The sequence below is a fragment of the Schistocerca serialis genome, chromosome 1 (assembly GCF_023864345.2).
Source record: "Schistocerca serialis cubense isolate TAMUIC-IGC-003099 chromosome 1, iqSchSeri2.2, whole genome shotgun sequence".
Classification (NCBI taxonomy): Eukaryota; Metazoa; Arthropoda; class Insecta; order Orthoptera; family Acrididae; genus Schistocerca; species Schistocerca serialis.
This window is the reverse complement of record NC_064638.1, coordinates 274,886,261-274,903,872: the sequence shown is the minus strand read 5'-3', so window position 1 is coordinate 274,903,872 and position 17,612 is coordinate 274,886,261.

Sequence of the window (17,612 nt, the reverse complement as noted above, 5' to 3'; positions counted from 1 at the left end):
GGTGATAATGGTGGAACAATATGTGATCAAAGCAATGGATAGCAACTGTGTTATAGTGTGGATACAACCATATACCAGAGCACTATGTACAGTGAACTCTACATATATGCACAGGTGGGTCAATTTTACAATCAGCCAGTGTTTTTGTAAGAGACAACTGTGCCAGATTCTACCATGCCAGATTCTACCACACTGGTTCATAACCTGACATTTCCGCCGACTTCGCGTTATCCTCTGTGGCTATTGGAGTGGCGTGATGTGTATTCCAATGACTCAACCACACCAGTTTTAACTGCACAGTCACATGAAATGTGCATTGGACATTCAGGACACAATATAAGCATACTTTTCATCATATGTATCTGGCAATACAATGCCTCTCAAGTGAGTGGTTAGTGCTGAACAATGGCAAGTGTGAATCACTTCGAAGTTACTGACATTCGACCCCACCCACCCACAGACTTGGTTTCAAATAACTGAATCCATTTTACAAATTTATGGAGTATGTACAATACAAATAAATTTATGGCAGTGCTGAACATTTTAGTTGAACATTCTCACATCATTAGTGACATTATTGCCGCTCCACCTACCTCAAACAAGTTTGCTGTGTTAAAGAAGGACATTATTGTTGCATCTGAACAGCAAATACACAAGGCCTTGTATGAAGAGGATATTAGGAGCAAAACAACTTTGCAACTATGATGATACATGAGGCACACAGTGGGACTCGATATACTTTCAGATGACATGTTATGGAGACTATGGCTCCTCAGGCCTCCACTGTCTCTGCAAGATACACTTATTTGAAGAGAGCACAAGACTATAGATATCAAATTACACTTGACAGACTCCAAGCAGTATTGCAATTACAATAATCAAGCGGATTCACATTTAGAAAATATTACTAATACTACGCAGGGAGCCACATTCCTGCAGCAGGACAGGAGTGATTCCAGAGAAGTATAAACACTTATGAACTCGAAAGAGACTGGCAGTGTCTAATATGAAGGGTTATGGTATTCACAAAGACAATGCAGAATGCTGATTAACTGAGCTTTAGTGGAAGTCAACAAAAGGCTCCTCCTGACAGAAGACCATTGACCCAAGGTTCTCAGCCTTGCACAGAGAGCATATCAACACATCAAATAAAAGTGGCTCATCACTGAAGAACATATGTTGGTTTCATCAGAAATTCTGAGCAATAGCATGCAAATTTACTTCTCTTTGCAATTTCACATATCAGCAACAACATAGTGCTACTGGTGCAACAGTCGACAAGACTCAAGAGTAGTGCAGCCTACAATGTGTAAAGGACCAGGCAAACATTTTGTCTTTTCAGCTTAAGAACACAAGGATAAGGTGCCTGGTCACTCCTTCCTGGTAGGCACTGGTTCTGCTGTAAGCACCATATCATGGGAACATTACTGTTCAGGCAGCAAACCAATAAGGTCTTTACTATGTGCCATTAACAATGCACCAGCTTGTCACTGAGGAACACATCACCTCACAGTAGGTTTTGGATTGATGTGCACTTTGAATTTTGGGATAGCAGGTGTATCTATGCCAATTGTAGGGCCAGATATTCTTTGCCACAACAAAATTTCACTAGACTTAGCAAATGGTACGATTACTTGTATTATTACTAGGTATGCAAGTCAGAAGAACATGGAAAATTGAGGCCCAATGATAGGGGCAATAAAAGAAAACAGTTGATGAAATTTATGGTTGATACAGAAGAGTATATCACGAGGGCTCATGCCATATTACAGGAGGTGAACAGCTGAAAGTGTACTATGTCAAGAAAATTCAGAGTTATAGGAAGCAATTAGGAATTATCAAGAATAGTTGGACAAAGACTAGCACCACACAAGAGACAAGCAGACTAGCAGCATCACTAGCAGCAGTCTCAACCTCAGATGGAGCAGCATATTGACACAATAGGTTGGAAGAGAGATAATACACAAGTCAGTGGAGTGCGAGGCATCAAAATTTTACCAAATCATTTGGAAGTTTTGTTGACAGGACAAAGAATTAAATTCATACATCTCAAGGCCCCCAGTTGATGCCCTGGTCTATGTCCAGTCCATCCTGGTTACATCCCCAAGGTGTGTAGCCAGGATGGACTAGAAAAAATCTTCACAGTCCAAACTCTCATCCTAACCTGCCAAACAGACAGACATATCAATTCAGTCTCACTTTGAGAAAGCAAGGACATGTGTAAGATATTTAGTATTGACAGAGGTATTTACTGTGAAATCTCCAAACTATTTTCACATTCATTCCAAACGTAACATGAATTCACCCACCTGTCCTCCATCAACTCAGATCTTAGATATGTTTTTCCTCTGCAAATACAAATGCAAATGGTTTATTTATCTTTGTTCATGTTTACATACAACCAGTGTTATCAAAAGTTAAGAAAGATATTTAGGCAAACGTCACTAATCAAAACAAAATAGATACACTGCATAATTAAGTAAATGACAATAACAATAAATAATTACATGATAGAGCAATTTTAAGATAAATGTACTTCATAGTTAAGTGAGTAACAAAGGTAATAAATAATTAAACAGGTAAATGAAAATAAGTACTAGACAGTAATAAAATAAAATAATGGAAAATCCATGATGCAATAATGACAATATTATGAAAAAGGATATATTGCTACTCACTATATAGAGGAGATGTTGAGTTGCAGACAGGCACAACAAAAAGACTGCTATACATTTAAGCTTTTGGCCAAAAGGCCCAATTCTCAAGTAGAAAACAAACGCATCTTCATGCAAGCACAACTCACACCCACACAACCACTGTCTCTGGCCACTGAGGTTGGACTGCGAGCAACTACACCTGAAGGGAGAATCAATCTGTGCTTGTTAGGGGTAAGGAGGAGACCGTGTGGGAAGGGGAAGGATAGTGGGGTAAGGGTGGGGAAAAGTGATGTGCCACTTGTGGGGACATGCAAGGTTGTGGTGGAGGCAGATTAGGGCTGATAGGTGCAGTCATGAGGTTTGAGGAGTGGGGAGGGGAGTGGAAAAGGAGAGAAGTAGGGATGGGGAAACAGATTAGTGGGTGCATTGGTGGAATAAAAGATGGTGTTGTGCTGGAGTGGGAGCAGGGCTAGGGATTAGCAAAGGTTGAGCCATGGGGGTTATGGGAACATAGAAGATTTCTCACCTGTGCAATTCAGAAAAACTGGTGTTGGTAGGAAGAATCCAGGTGCTACAGGCTGTGAAGCAGTCACTTAAGTGAAGCACATAGTGTTGGATAGCAAGTGCACCAACTACTGACATTCCCAACGGAACATTTTCCTCTAGCATTACTTTTCCTCAACAGTAGTTGTTGATACCAGTATTATATTTTGAATATTGGACAGGTCAGTATTATCTCAGCTGCTTTTCTGAAAAGTTTTATATAATTTTATACACAGTATGTTATATTTCAAGTTAAAATTTATGAAAAGGAATTCATTTAGTTTTGATGTTATAATTCTGAATGTGCAGTTAAAATTATTTTTTTAGAAAGATTTGAAATTACAGATTATTTGGCACACATAAAGTTTATATTATTAATTACACAATCCAGTACTGTTTACTATGTTTATTTCTGGGTTCATTTATGAAATAACAATTGAAATTAACAGAAATTCGTTTGCCAAGAAAACTGTAAATCCTTTGGAATATGGTTAATACTGCAGAGTGAAGTAATAGTAAGCTTGCCTTAGACATGATCAGACATATTTTTGTATTTTGGGTGAACAATGTAATTTCAGCTTTGTGAATGTGAAAATTAAAAAAACTGTATGATATACTAAAAGTGACAAAAAATATTAACACAACAAAAAAATTTTGCAACAACACACTTCAGATTTATTTAGATCAATTCAACCATGAGGACCTAAAATGTGAGAATTTCAGCTTCAAGAATCAGACCCCTAGACAGGAAGAACTGGAGCCAACTTTATGCAAAATGCTAAGCAAACTAGAAAGTTTATTGTAATCTTCCCTCCTCTCAAATTTTTCATAAAAGACTTTGCTTACTGTGGACGATAACTGAAATTAGGAAAGAGGAGGGAGATTACACCTTGCTACTATTGAACATTACCTTTCCCAATGTCTGACGTACTCCAAACCTACAATCTCCTTCCTGGTCACCATGACAAACTATATACTCACCAACAATTACTGTACCTTTGAAGTGTTATCTACAAACAGATCCATGGTATATCAATGGGCATCCACCTGTATCATGCTATACCACCCTGTTAATGGGCCATCTAGAGGAATCCTTCATAGCCACCCATAATTCCAAACTCCTCACCTGGTTCAGATTCACTGATGACATTTTTGTGATCTGGACTTAGGATGAGGATACCCTATCCCCATTCCTCCACAATCTCAATACCATCTCCCCATTCACTTTACCTAGTGCTCCTCAACCCAATAAGCCATCTTTCTTGATGTTGCTCTCCACCTCATAGGTGGCTACATCATTACTTCCATCCACATCAAATTTACCAACCACCAGCAGTACCTCGACTTCACCAGCTGCCACCCATTCCCATACCAAGAAGTCACATACATACAATCTAGCCACCTGTGGCCTTAGTATCTGTTAAGATGAGCAGTTCCTCTCCAAATATACCAAGGGTCTCACTGAGGTCTTCAAAGACCAAAATTTCTCTTCCATCCTTGTACAGATCATGATCTCCCATGCCTCATCTCTCCTTTCACCTACCATCTCCCTCATTCCTACCATCCAGCCACAAAGGAACACTCCCTTGCAACTCAGTACCACTGAGGACTGGAGCAGCTGAATCACATTCTCTGCCAGGGTTTTGAATACTTCTCATCGTACCCTTTAATGAGGAATATCCTACCCACTACCATTCCCACCCATCCTGCAGAGGTATTCCACTGCCCATCAAACCCACACATCTTTCTTGTCCACCCCTAGTCCACCCCTGCTCCTAACATCTTGCCTGATGCCTTATATCCTTGAAAAAGCCCTGGATGCAAGACATGCCCACACCTCCTCCACCACCAACCATTCCAGTCCAATCGGAGGCATTACCTATCCCGTCAAAGGCGAGGATACGTGTGAAAGCAGTTGCGTGATCTACAAGCTAAGTGGAACCAATATGCTGCTGTCTACATGGGCATGACAACCAACAAACTGTCTGTCCACATGAATGGTCACCAACAAACTGTGGCCAAGAGACAATTGGATCACCCATTTGCTGAACATGCTGCCCAAGACAATGGTCTTCACTTCAGCAACTGCTTCACAGCCTGTGCCATCTGGATTCTTCCCACCAACACCAGCTTTTCTGAATCGCACAGGTGAGAAATATATCCTCTGGTTATCACCATGGACTCAACCTTCGTTGGTCCCTGATCTTCACACACCTATCCCCTTCCCTGCTCCCACTCCAGCACTACACAGCACCCACTAGTCTTTTTTTCCCATTCCTACTTTCCTCCTCTTCCGATGCTTCCCCCCCCCCCCCCCCCCCCCCCGTCGCCCCCCCCCCAACCACCCAACTGCACCTAGCAGCCCTACTTTGCACCTACAACCAGCATTATCCCTCCACCTCCAAACCCCAGCCACCTCCTAACCTCCACTACTGACCGATTGCTTCTCCCATCAGTTGCTGTTGCACGTAGTCCGATCTCGGTAGCCAGAGATAGTGGTAATGCGTGTGTGAGCTGTGGTTGTATCAATGTGTATGTGTTATCTACTTTAGAATTTGGCTTTCTGACTTAAAGCTTAAACGTGTTGCAGTCTTTTTGTTCCACCTATCTGCTATTCAACATCTCCTCTCTGTGGTGCGTAGCAATCTGTCTCTTTCATAGTATTGACAGTAATAAAATAGTTACACAGTATGTCATACGCTGATGGCACAGTGAATATCAGGGACACGTTGTGTCCTCATGTGTTACCTGTCATGCGACAGTATTGTGGTAATGTTTCTCAGCAGAACAATGCTCATACGCGCATGGCACATGTCTCTGTGAACTGTCTGCACGGTGCTGAGGTTCTGATGTGGCCAGCAAGATCCACACTCTGTCCTTAATAGAACATGCGTGGGACCAGTTAGGATGTCAACTCCATCTCAGTGTCAGTATCCAGGACATTAATGATCATTTACTACATTTTCGGGCCAGATTGAAACTGGAGAGGATACTCGGCCTTATGACACTATTCCCAACTGAATAAGTGTGTGCATCCAGGCCAAAGAGCGCCCAACAACGTATCAATAAGTGGGATCGTGTTACCTATTTTTTTTATAAATTTGACTTGATACTGTAATCACAGAAATAACACCACATACCCTCTCAGTCCGAGAAGCTTTATTCCTTTTTCTCTTTCCCTTATCGGTGTTTCACTTTTTTTGCCAGGGAATGCAGATATACAGGCTGTATAATGCTATCACTACCTGTAATTGTCTCTTCATGATTTGCCTGGGCTAAACTCTGTAACACTAAATTTGAGCGTGCAGAGTTACCCCATAACAGCACTTCATAATTAGGAGGGAGTGCAAGAATGCAAAATATGCATAAAATACGCTGTTCTTCACTGATGCTGCTTCTCACCATAGGTTACACGTGCTAGTCTGGTACATAACTCCCCTATGTGGGCATCCCAGCTCAACTTTTGGTCTATGTACGCTAATAGTTTGACTGTTTTGTTGGTATCACTGGGAGCATTGAAACAGCAGGCCTTTTGAACCACTGTTGATCATTTGAGTGTGTCTTCCGCCAAGAGCATAAGAATTTTTTCTTAATTCGTTTTTCATTTGTGTACCATATTCTCAGAATAGGTACTTTGCAGCATAATTGGCTCAAAGCGCTACACATCAAAAGAACAGGCGGAGAAATTATTTATCAACGCATTAGGCGTTGTATGAACAGCACTCTGATGCTGCAAAGGGAATAGAAGCATTGATGTCAAATAATGAAAGTCAATAAGATACGTTGAAGAGATTTAATGTCAAGATAAACCTAGGTTTTTGAATGGGTTATGGAGTCCCATACCTCCGCTCATTGGTAGACTATGATCTTCGGATAAGTTTCATAAGTGCAGACGCGATTATTTCCGCTTTCGGTACGAAGCAGCCTGAAATGCCGAATGCGAGTTTGCGGAGTGCAGGCACGTTTCGAGCGACGTGTAAAATTTAAATCTCGAGGACGGCTACACCTTTCTCAGAATATTCAGATACTCTGCGACGCTGCCAGTACGGCGCGGAACCGTAAAAAGCTTAAAGCTGTTTTATGGCTACAGAAATATAACGTAATAACGCGCAGGAGTGCTCGTAAATTTTTTATTCCGCTTTCCTAAAGAGCTTCCCGTCTCCCATAATTATCCTATTCGTTCCCTACTGAGTCCGCTCACTCACAATAAAAGAACCTGTCGTTCCGCTTTTGCTTCCGACGAGATATGCTCAGGAGCTACTTAGTTTCTCGAATTTTTCCCGCTCAGCCGGTGTAAGTAGTCCGCCAAATTCCTCTCTGAATTGAGATTTTCGCTCTTCGTTCATTTTATCTAAGCCCGTAATTACTTAACTAGCAATATTCCAAGTAAGTCGTGTCGGAAGCGACAACGACGCAGATATATCCCGAGATAAACGTGGCAGCTATACACGAGACTTGCCACATTAAGTAATTATTTAATATTAATCCTTTTACACCCGCACCTATTCTCTGACGTTATGGCTTGTACTGATACGGTGTTTAAAACCTGCAGAAGAACGGAATACTATAAATTTCAAGGAAAGTATTATCATAAGAATGGAGAAGAAAATGCGGCCTGATAAATGCGACAACTGTAATAACACCATTTCTTTGATACGTAGCGCTTCTAAATAGCTCTTTATCTCGAATTCTTCCTCTTCATCCAAGCGTTAGAGGTAATTTTATGTTCGTTGCCCGTAGTTTCCGTGATTTTCAGGATCACTGTTACATAGGAGAACGAACTGTCTTGGTGTCATGTGGGCTAGAGCTAGAAAATAGCTCTTTCTCTAGTCATTTACTTTATCCATTATACTGTACATACAGGAAAACATTCATGTACATGGTTTCTTTACACACATTTTAGTTTATACGACTAAAAGTGAGGTCTCCCGAGTCCCACGATCGAGCGACGAGGGATGCTGCACATGCAAGAAATAGAAACCGCCTTACACGACAAAAATGACGCAGTATAATTACATGTGCTTTTTCTTAACTCCAAGTGATTCGTATGTAGAACCTTGTAAATTGGTTGACATGCTTCAGGTAAAATTTTTGAAGTGCCTGTGTTATTCTGAATGACCATGCAAAGTTCCATGTATACATGTCCGAAGGAATATTGCATCGTAATTCGGAATAACATAGGCACTGCAATATCGTATTTATCCGCCGACACCGGACAAGCGGCTGTCAAGCAAAATGTCTACCGTGTACAGGAATATACATAATGGATGTACGAGTACAGGTTGTAGGTACATGTCTGACGACTTATGGAAGTTTGGGTTTGACCGTGAGTCGTGGTCGAATAGCCTAATGGTACAGCTGGCACGGGCCCAGGAAATGACCTGGGGGGGTCTCTGCAGACATCATGAGACTCTGGCATAAAATGGGGGTGATACGCGATTACAAGAACTCAGCAAGAGAGTTCTCACAGCCTCCGTCACCTCAATTCTCCAACTTCCTACCTACACGTGGTGCCCCTGTTAAGCCGAGCAACTCAGCGGAAGGTTGGGTAACCAACCCCAGCGGGAAACTGAGTCGGTGAGCAGATAGGAGTTGGAGGACAGTGGAAGGCAACGGGAAACCACCACTGAACTATCCCAAGAAAACCCCATGGCTTCGCTCAGCTCAAAATGTTCCGGAGTTTCAAGTCCCCCGATCGGATCTCCGGGGGGAACACGGTTGAGAGGAGATTCACGAAGAGTAAGATGGTGCAAAGAGAAGCACTGCATAGGAACATGGAATGTAAGATTCATGTATCAAGGAAAACTACACATAGTGAAAAGAGAAATGGAGAAAATTAACATCGACATATTGGGAATAAGTGAAATGAGGTGGACTGGCATGGGAGAATTTGCTTCGGATGGCCATATGGTGTATTATTCTGGGCACGATAACAACAGAAGTAATGGAGTAGCCTTCATAGTTAGTGATAAAGTGAGAAAAGCTGTGATGGGATGCAAATATATAAATGATAGAATGATGTCCATCAGACTTCAAGGTCAGCCCCTCAACATCACAGTAATTCAAGTTTATGCACCAACAACCGATGCTGAAAAGGAAATTATTGACCAGTTCTATGGAGATTTACAAGAATTACTACTGTCAACACCAAAAAAAAGATATCGTCTTCATAGTTGGAGATTGGAATGCAAAAGTGGGAAATGAAGCTGTAGAAGGTATAACAGGGAAATATGGTCTTGGTACAACAAATGAAGCTGGACAGAGACTCCTAGAATTCTGCCAAGAAAATTCATTGATAATTACTAATATACTGTTTCAACCACCAAAACGACGCCTATATACCTGGACTTCGCCAGATGGCCAACACCGGAACCAAATTGATTACATACTTTGTAATCAGAGGTGGAAGAGCGCGGTTCAGTCAGCTACAACAAGACCTGGGGCTGACTGCGGATCAGATCATGAGCTCCTGATCGCAAAATTTCGGCTGAAACTTCAGAATGTAGCAAAAATTATCCCAACTTGCAGATACGACCTTAACTCTATACCCTCCGACTATGCTGCAGAGGTACAAAACAGATTTAATGTATTACAGCTGGAGGACAAAAGCTCGCAAGAGATGTGGACAGAAGTAGCTAATACTGTCAAGGAGGCCGCAGAGAAACACATTCCCAAGAAAAGGAACAGTAAGAAGGCTAGATGGCTATCAGTTGAGGTACTGCAAGTTGCAGAAGAACGAAGGAAAGCAAAAATCAAGGGAGATATCAGCTATGTTTGAATTAAATAAAGATTTTCAGAAATTAGCTAGAAGAGATAAAAATATATTCTTTAATGAACAGTGCAAGGAAGTTGAAGATAGTAACGTAATGGGGAAGACAAGAGATCTTTATAAGAAAATTAGAGAAATTAAAGGAAAATTCCAGGCAAAAATTGGAATGATAAAAGATAGAAACGGGAAAGATCTGAGTGAAGCAGAGGATGTTAAGGAAAGATGGGCAGAATATATAGAAGACCTATACAAGAAAGAACTGCATCATGACAGGGCTCCTACTGCTGATGTTTTGGAGAGCGAAATCCAGTGGGCCCTTGAAAATATGGCTGATAACAAAACTAGTGGACATGATGAAATACCAGCAGAATTGTTTAAAGTCACTGGAAAGGATGCAGTGAAAGTGCTGCACTCAATATGTCAAAAAATATGGATCACGCAGCAGTGGCCAGAAGACTGGAAAAGATCAGTATTCATCCCCATTCCAAAGAAGAAAAGTTCTAAATAATGCTCAGATTACCGAACAAACGCACTTATTTCACATGCTAGCAAAGTTATGTTGAAAATCTTACAAAATAGACTTCGCCAATATCTAGATCGAGAGCTGCCAGAAGAACAAGCTGGAATTAGGAAAGGAAGAGGAACTAGAGATCAAATTGCTAACATTTGGTGGAATATGGAAAAAGCGAGAGAATTCCAGAAAGATGTGTACCTCTGCTTTATTGACTACGCCAAAGCCTTTGACTGCGTCGATCACTACAAATTATGGAACGTACTGAAAAACATGGGTGTACCAGATCACCTCATTCATCTGATACGGAGTTTATACCTTGACCAAGAAGGCACGGTGAGAACTATGTATGGAACAACGAAATGGATAAAGATTCAGAAAGGGGTCCGGCAAGGCTGCATACTGTCACCGTACTTATTCAATCTGTATGCAGAACATGTCATGAGGAATGCGAGGCTAGATGAAGGAGAAACAGGAATTAAAATAGCTGGAATAAATGTAAACAACCTCAGGTACGCGGATGATACGATCCTGTTGGCAGAAAGTGAAGAAGAATTGAGAACACTCTTACTGAAGGCGAAAGACGAAAGTGAAAAGGCTGGTCTTATGCTGAATGTGAAGAAAACGAAAATTATGGCAACTACACCTACCAATTCGTGGGATATAGCAGGAGAAACCATGGAGGTAGTGACCACATTCAGTTATCTCGGTTCCCAGATCTCTGCTGACGGAGACTGCAGCCATGAAATCCGGAGACGCCTGTTGCTCGGTAGACAGGCGATGTCAAACCTTGACAAGGTTATAAGGTCCAGAGATATAACACTAGCAACAAAGATCCGTATTGTGAAGGCTATGGTCTTTCCAGTTGTGATGTATGGATGTGAGACCTGGACCATTAGAAAGGCTGAACGGCGAAGAATTGACTCCTTCGAATTGTGGTGTTGGAGGAAACTTCTTAGAGTTCCATGGACTGCAAAGAGAACCAACAGATCAATATTGGAGCAAATTAAACCAGATTTCTCCCTGGAAGGTCTAATCTTAAAACAAAAGCTGACCTACTTTGGACACACAATGCGAAGGCATGCCTCGCTGGAAAAAACATTAATGCTGGGGAAGATTGAAGGAACTAGAAGAAGAGGACGTCAGAGGATGAGATGGATCGATGGCATCACAGAAGCAATGTGTTCCAACCTGGAAGGTCTACGGGAGAAAGTGCAAGACAGGAAAAAGTGGCGTGATTTGGTTCATGGGGTCACGAAGAGTCGGAACCGAGAGAGAGAGAGAGACAGCCGGCACGGTAGCTCAGCGTGTTCGGTCAGAGGGTTAGCTGCACTCTGTAATAAAAAACACTGAGTTAACGATCAACGACGAACTGAAACTGGTGTCTTGCGACGTCCGCCCCGAGCAGATGAAACGAACGAAAACGAACAAAATCAGATAAAAAAAAAAAAAAGAAATTGTAAGGTAACCGCTCGCGCGGGAAATCCGGGTTCGAGCCCCGGTGTGGCACAAATTTTCATTGTGGTCATTCCATTATACAGATGATGGTTATAAATTTTCGCAACTGCGAATAATTTAATGTAGTTCGGTAGTTTTGTTACAGTACATAGACGACGTAGTAAATGGTAGGATTACCGGTTGTATCGATAGCATTGTTAAGGGAAGAAACATAAAACCCCGTGTGAGGGTAAATGGGCCGACGGCCAAAGCAACTACTTTTGATGCAAGTACAGTTTACGTGCGCAAACAGTATATACAGGGTCAATCAGGAGGAAAGGTACTTGCTTTGAGACGAGATAGTATTAATGATTCTGAAAAAAAAAAAACCTTCATGTGGACATATGCCCTATCGCGAATGGTTTCCGAGATAGAAGACGTTTATCACTTTTGCACGTTTTTCTTCAATAACTCGAAAGCCCCACATCCAACGAAAACGTGTCTCAGTACACAATTAAACTAAATTAAATTTGCTACACAAAGGTCCTATTTATTTGTTGTCTATGACTAACAGTTTGCCCGAAGAGATCGCAAGAATATTGAAAGTCTCGCGCGACGCGCGTGCGCAATAGGTTAGTGAGGTAGTTTTCCGACTTGATTGACCACAAGCGTCCTGTATCAAAATGTCGGTCTCAGCTTCCTCTATACTACTGTGGTACATTGTAAACAATGACAATGAATAATAAAGAAAATAATAGAAATGCACATAAAAAGTGTTCTATGTCGGAAACCAATCGGAACAGGGCATATGTCCACATCAAGTTTTTTGTTCAGAATCACTAATGCTACCATCCGTCAAAACACGTGCTCTTGACTATATATATATGAGGGGCAGATCCAGCGTCTCGGTCAGGGGAGGGCAAATTTTTTGGTACCTGCCTTCCAAAAAATTAATTCCAAATAAAACCATTAATACTCTATACGCGCGCATATATATATTATTCTGCTTTTAGTTTAATTGCGTATCGCTATATGTTAAGTGTGTTTAATGAAATAACTTACTGCATTACCTAAAAAATATTCTTCAAATACGACACGTGCACTTGAAAAACTCTGTGTTTGTCTGCTAATGTAAAACAATCTATAAAAATGCTAATGTTCATTTGATTCCATTCTTAAATCTTCAAAATTAGTTCACCAATTTCTTTCATTTGACAGAATGTTGCCATCGAATTCGCGCATGTGTTTATACGCAGCAATGACGATACGACTGCGAAAAGTTATAATAGGATATTTGGCTGTGTTCAGGAAATCATCTTATATTGTTAATTACGTCATTTTATGCTCATAATAAGCTGTTTTTCCTCATGAATGTAAATATTAACAACAAGAAATTTCTTTCTTTCTTCTTGTAAAAAAAATAAGAAATAAAATAAAAATGCAATAGTATATATAAAATGAAATTTAATATTAAATATGTATATTCAAAATACTGCTCTTAAATATTAAATTCTAATTTCCTTCTGCGCCCACTTTTTTAAAATCTTGTAATTACTTTTTCTACATCTACAGGAATCTGGTAATGAATATGCATAAGTGAAAGACAAAGGAGGCGGTTTTCATTCATCGATGTTCTTAAATAAGTTTTCAGGCGCCGCAACGACGAAAACGATCTTTCAGCAGATGCAGTTGTCACTGGAAACGTTGCCAGGACCAATAAAAGCTTGCGTATTATAGGATATGCATCCTTATCACATCTAGCCAATATATCAGGGGCGATGGTTGGAAGCTCTTTTTGTCGTTTCTTTTCTTGATTCCATTTCTCTCGCCACAACAACGTTTCATCCCGTAACATAAGAGAAGCAATGCCTTTGTCCACGTCAAGCAACGAACCGAAGCGTTTGGTGAGGGACTCTGCAATTTTTTCAGTTTCACCTGCAGAGATCTTCACAATACTTTCTGGACTGGAAACAGAAAGGTTAACACATCCAAAGTTTCAGCAGAGAATCTTTCTCGTAAATCAGTTATCATGAAGTACAGTAGGGGAGCATAGACTGTTACTCTGTAATATTCTTCTGCCGAATTTGTTTGAGGGTTGTCACGATAAACTTGGCGTCGACCGTGGCGAGGTATGCGAAGGATACTGAGCTCGATGCCGGTGGCCACCCAAAGCGTTCGCACGCTGTCAGTTTCTTAACAGTCAAACCGCACCTCAACACAACCTTCTTGACTTCAGCGGTTCACAGTAGTTTCTAATATATGATATTTTTTTTCTCTCAAATCACGCTTCTAGTCCTACTACAGTGGTGGCTTACATTATCACTATCGTGTTTCACTGAATTTGAGAAGCAAAAAATGCGAAGCCTACGTTTTTTTACGTTGTTGCTTTACGTCCTGTTGACAATGTGGTCATTTGAGACAGCTTAGTGCTAACTTATTGTAGCTTAATCTACAGACGTCACTAACACCGATACCCAAAGGGGGACACGAACACAGTCTTGGCGTACGCGCGGCTCATGACAACGCCTAAAGCTGTTCCGCTACAGCGACCATTGGGTTTTCAGAGTCCTGTGAAATACTTATGAACTGGTGGCGAAATATATATTATCAATAAAATCATGTGGGAGGAAAGCAGGTGGGGAATGATGGCATTATAGGATTCAGAAACAGGACGTAAACAATAAAAATTCATGAACTAGCAACAGGAGCTAATTTTATGACATTTAGCAAGCTCGAGAGCAGATTCTTCCTTCTACTCCGGCAGTTTCCTTAGCTATTTGCAAACACCAGTTCGTTTCTTCAAGATTTGACTTCCTAAATAAGCAAGCAGTTTAGAACAAAGCCTCAACTCTAAATTCTAACACTATTATGAAATGCGTGCTTTTTTCAGATTGCGGCAGAAGCATACGCTCAGTACCTCAGAATAAATCATATTGATGGGGAAAAAGCATCTTCCTCAGTCTTTGGCAGAGTTGTCCTCTGCACTTTGGAGAAAGAGAAATGAATCTGAGTTTTCTAGATTTCGATATCTGTTTGAATCTGCTGACCGTAACATTTATATTCTTACTATATGAGAGAATGGATTGTGAATGAATCCACAGACGTTATTTTCGTGTACATTATTACATTTGGCTAATTAATGTTTGTTCACATTCCGCATCAAAAGTGAGAAGAAAGCCAAAATGGGGGAGAAGCGTTCATCCAGATCGAAAACGTGCAATTGCAGAGTAAAAGGGACTGTCGTAAGGTTCTCACTATTTGCAACTAATGGGAATATTTTCAAGTATTCCTTCGGTGTTCATCGCTTAATTACCAACACCATCTCTTTGCAAATTGCCACTAGAAACAAAATCTTACATACGCACTGCAGGGAAAGTGCTAAAAAAGGCACACATCGATCATGCCTCAGCGAATATTATCATTTTATTCGTAAGTATAGTTGTTTCTTCTGTCGTTTATTCGCTAAATGGAAGAGGCTTCAAGGTCTCTTTTTGAATTGTTACATCAAACTGCGTGCCATTGTTTACATCTTCGACTTCAAGTAAAACGTACTAGATAGGCCGACGTAATCAGCCCCTAAAGCAGTCAGAAAAAAAGGTCGGTCAAGCAGCAGGGGGGGGGGGGGGGAGGGCGTGGGGGGGGGGGGGAAATAGCCCCCATTGCCCCCCCCTTGGATCCGCCCCTGATATATATATATATATATATATATATATATATATATATATATATATATATATATATATATATATATATATATATATACCAAGAAACTGGTATAGGCATGCGTATTCAAATACGGCGCTGCGGTCGGCAACGCCTACATAAGATAACAGGTGTTTGGCGCAGTTGTTAGATCGGTTATTGCTGCTACAATGGATGGTTATGAAGATGTGAGTGAGTTTGAACGTGGTGTTACAATCGGCGCACGAGCGATGGGACACAGCATCTCCGAGGTAGCGATGAAGTGGGGAATTTCCCGTACGACCACTTCACGAGTATACCGTGAATATCAGGATTCCGGTAAAACATCAAATCTCCGACGTGTCTGCGCCCGAAAAAAGATCCTGCAAGAACGGGACCAAGGACAACTGAAGAGAATCGTTCAACGTAACAGAAGTACAACCGTTCCGCAAATTGCTGCAGATTTCAATGCTGGGCCATCAAAAAGTGTCAGTGTCCGAACCATTCAATGAAACATCATCGATTTGGGCTTTCGGAGCCGAAGGCCCGTTCGTTTACCCTTGATGACTGCACGACACAAAGCTTTACACCTCTCCCGGGTCAGTCAACACCGACATTGGACTGTTGATGACCGAAAACATGTTGCCTGGTCGGACGAGTCTCTTTTCAACAATGCGACACCCCACACGTCCAGAATTGCTACAGAGTGGCTCCAGGAACACACTTCTGAGTTTTAACACTTCCGCTGGCCACCAGAGTTTTAACACTTCCGCCGGCCGCGGTGGCCGTGCGGCTCTGGCGCTGCAGTCCGGAACCGCGGGACTGCTACGGTCGCAGGTTCGAATCCTGCCTCGGGCATGGGTGTGTGTGATGTCCTTAGGTTAGTTAGGTTTAAGTAGTTCTAAGTTCTAGGGGACTTATGACCTAAGATGTTGAGTCCCATAGTGCTCAGAGCCATTTGAACCATTTTAACACTTCCGCTGGCCACCAAACTCCCCACACATGAACATTATTGAGTATATTTGGGATGTTCTGCAACGTTCTGTCCAGAAGAGATTTCCAACCTCTCGTACTCTTACAGATTTATGGACAGCCCTGCAGACTTCGTCGTGTCAATTCCTTCCAGCACTACCTCAGACTTTAGTCGAGTCCATGGCATTTCGTGTTGCGGCGCTTCTATATTACTAAATTTGTAGAAATTATATATTACACACATTTAAAAAAAGTGGGTGTATGGAAACACACACATATTCCAATGCAACGATGTGTCAAAATTTCAAAGCGTTCAGTCAAAAGCTTTCAAACGGTTTCTAAATTAAGACAAAGTATCTCAGATCTCCGAAGTTTCTTCACGGATTGCTTCGAAATTTTGCCACAACAGTGCATTCGAATAGTCATGTGTCTTTATATACATACTGGAATGCCATCTGGTTTATATAAAGAGGGAAACGTTATAATAATGCAAATATTGGTTTGCTCAAAATAATGTCCGAAAGTTCTTGACCGATTGCTTTGAAATTTTGACAGAACGTTCCATTTGTTTACCACTCTTCTTTTCCGTCTAAGCAAACTGAGCCACAACAAAGCGCAGCCGGATATAGCTAGTTTTTAATAAAAATCAACCGCAATGTTAGCCGAAAATTTCGGTGTATGCAGTTACCGTAGTTCTGCCAATAGCCCTGTTAAAGAGGGCGAAGGAATGGACACAGATTCGCGGCACCCTCTTGCCCTTGAGGTGGGAAACTGCTACTAGGAAGTGGAAGAATCAGTAATGATCGATGATATGAGGATTAATAAGGCAATGCAAACCACAGAATTAAAAACAGGCAATATGTATCCTTAGGACATGTGGCATGTAATTCATAAAGTTTCGGGTTGACCTCTCCGTTGACAAAAGATTATCTATTAGTCCTCACTCGAATCCATGCAAGGCGATTACCAAGAGGGAAGTGACTATGAGAAAAAAATATGGAACAGCCAACGAAACGGTAGCATCCTACAAGTCAGAGCTTGT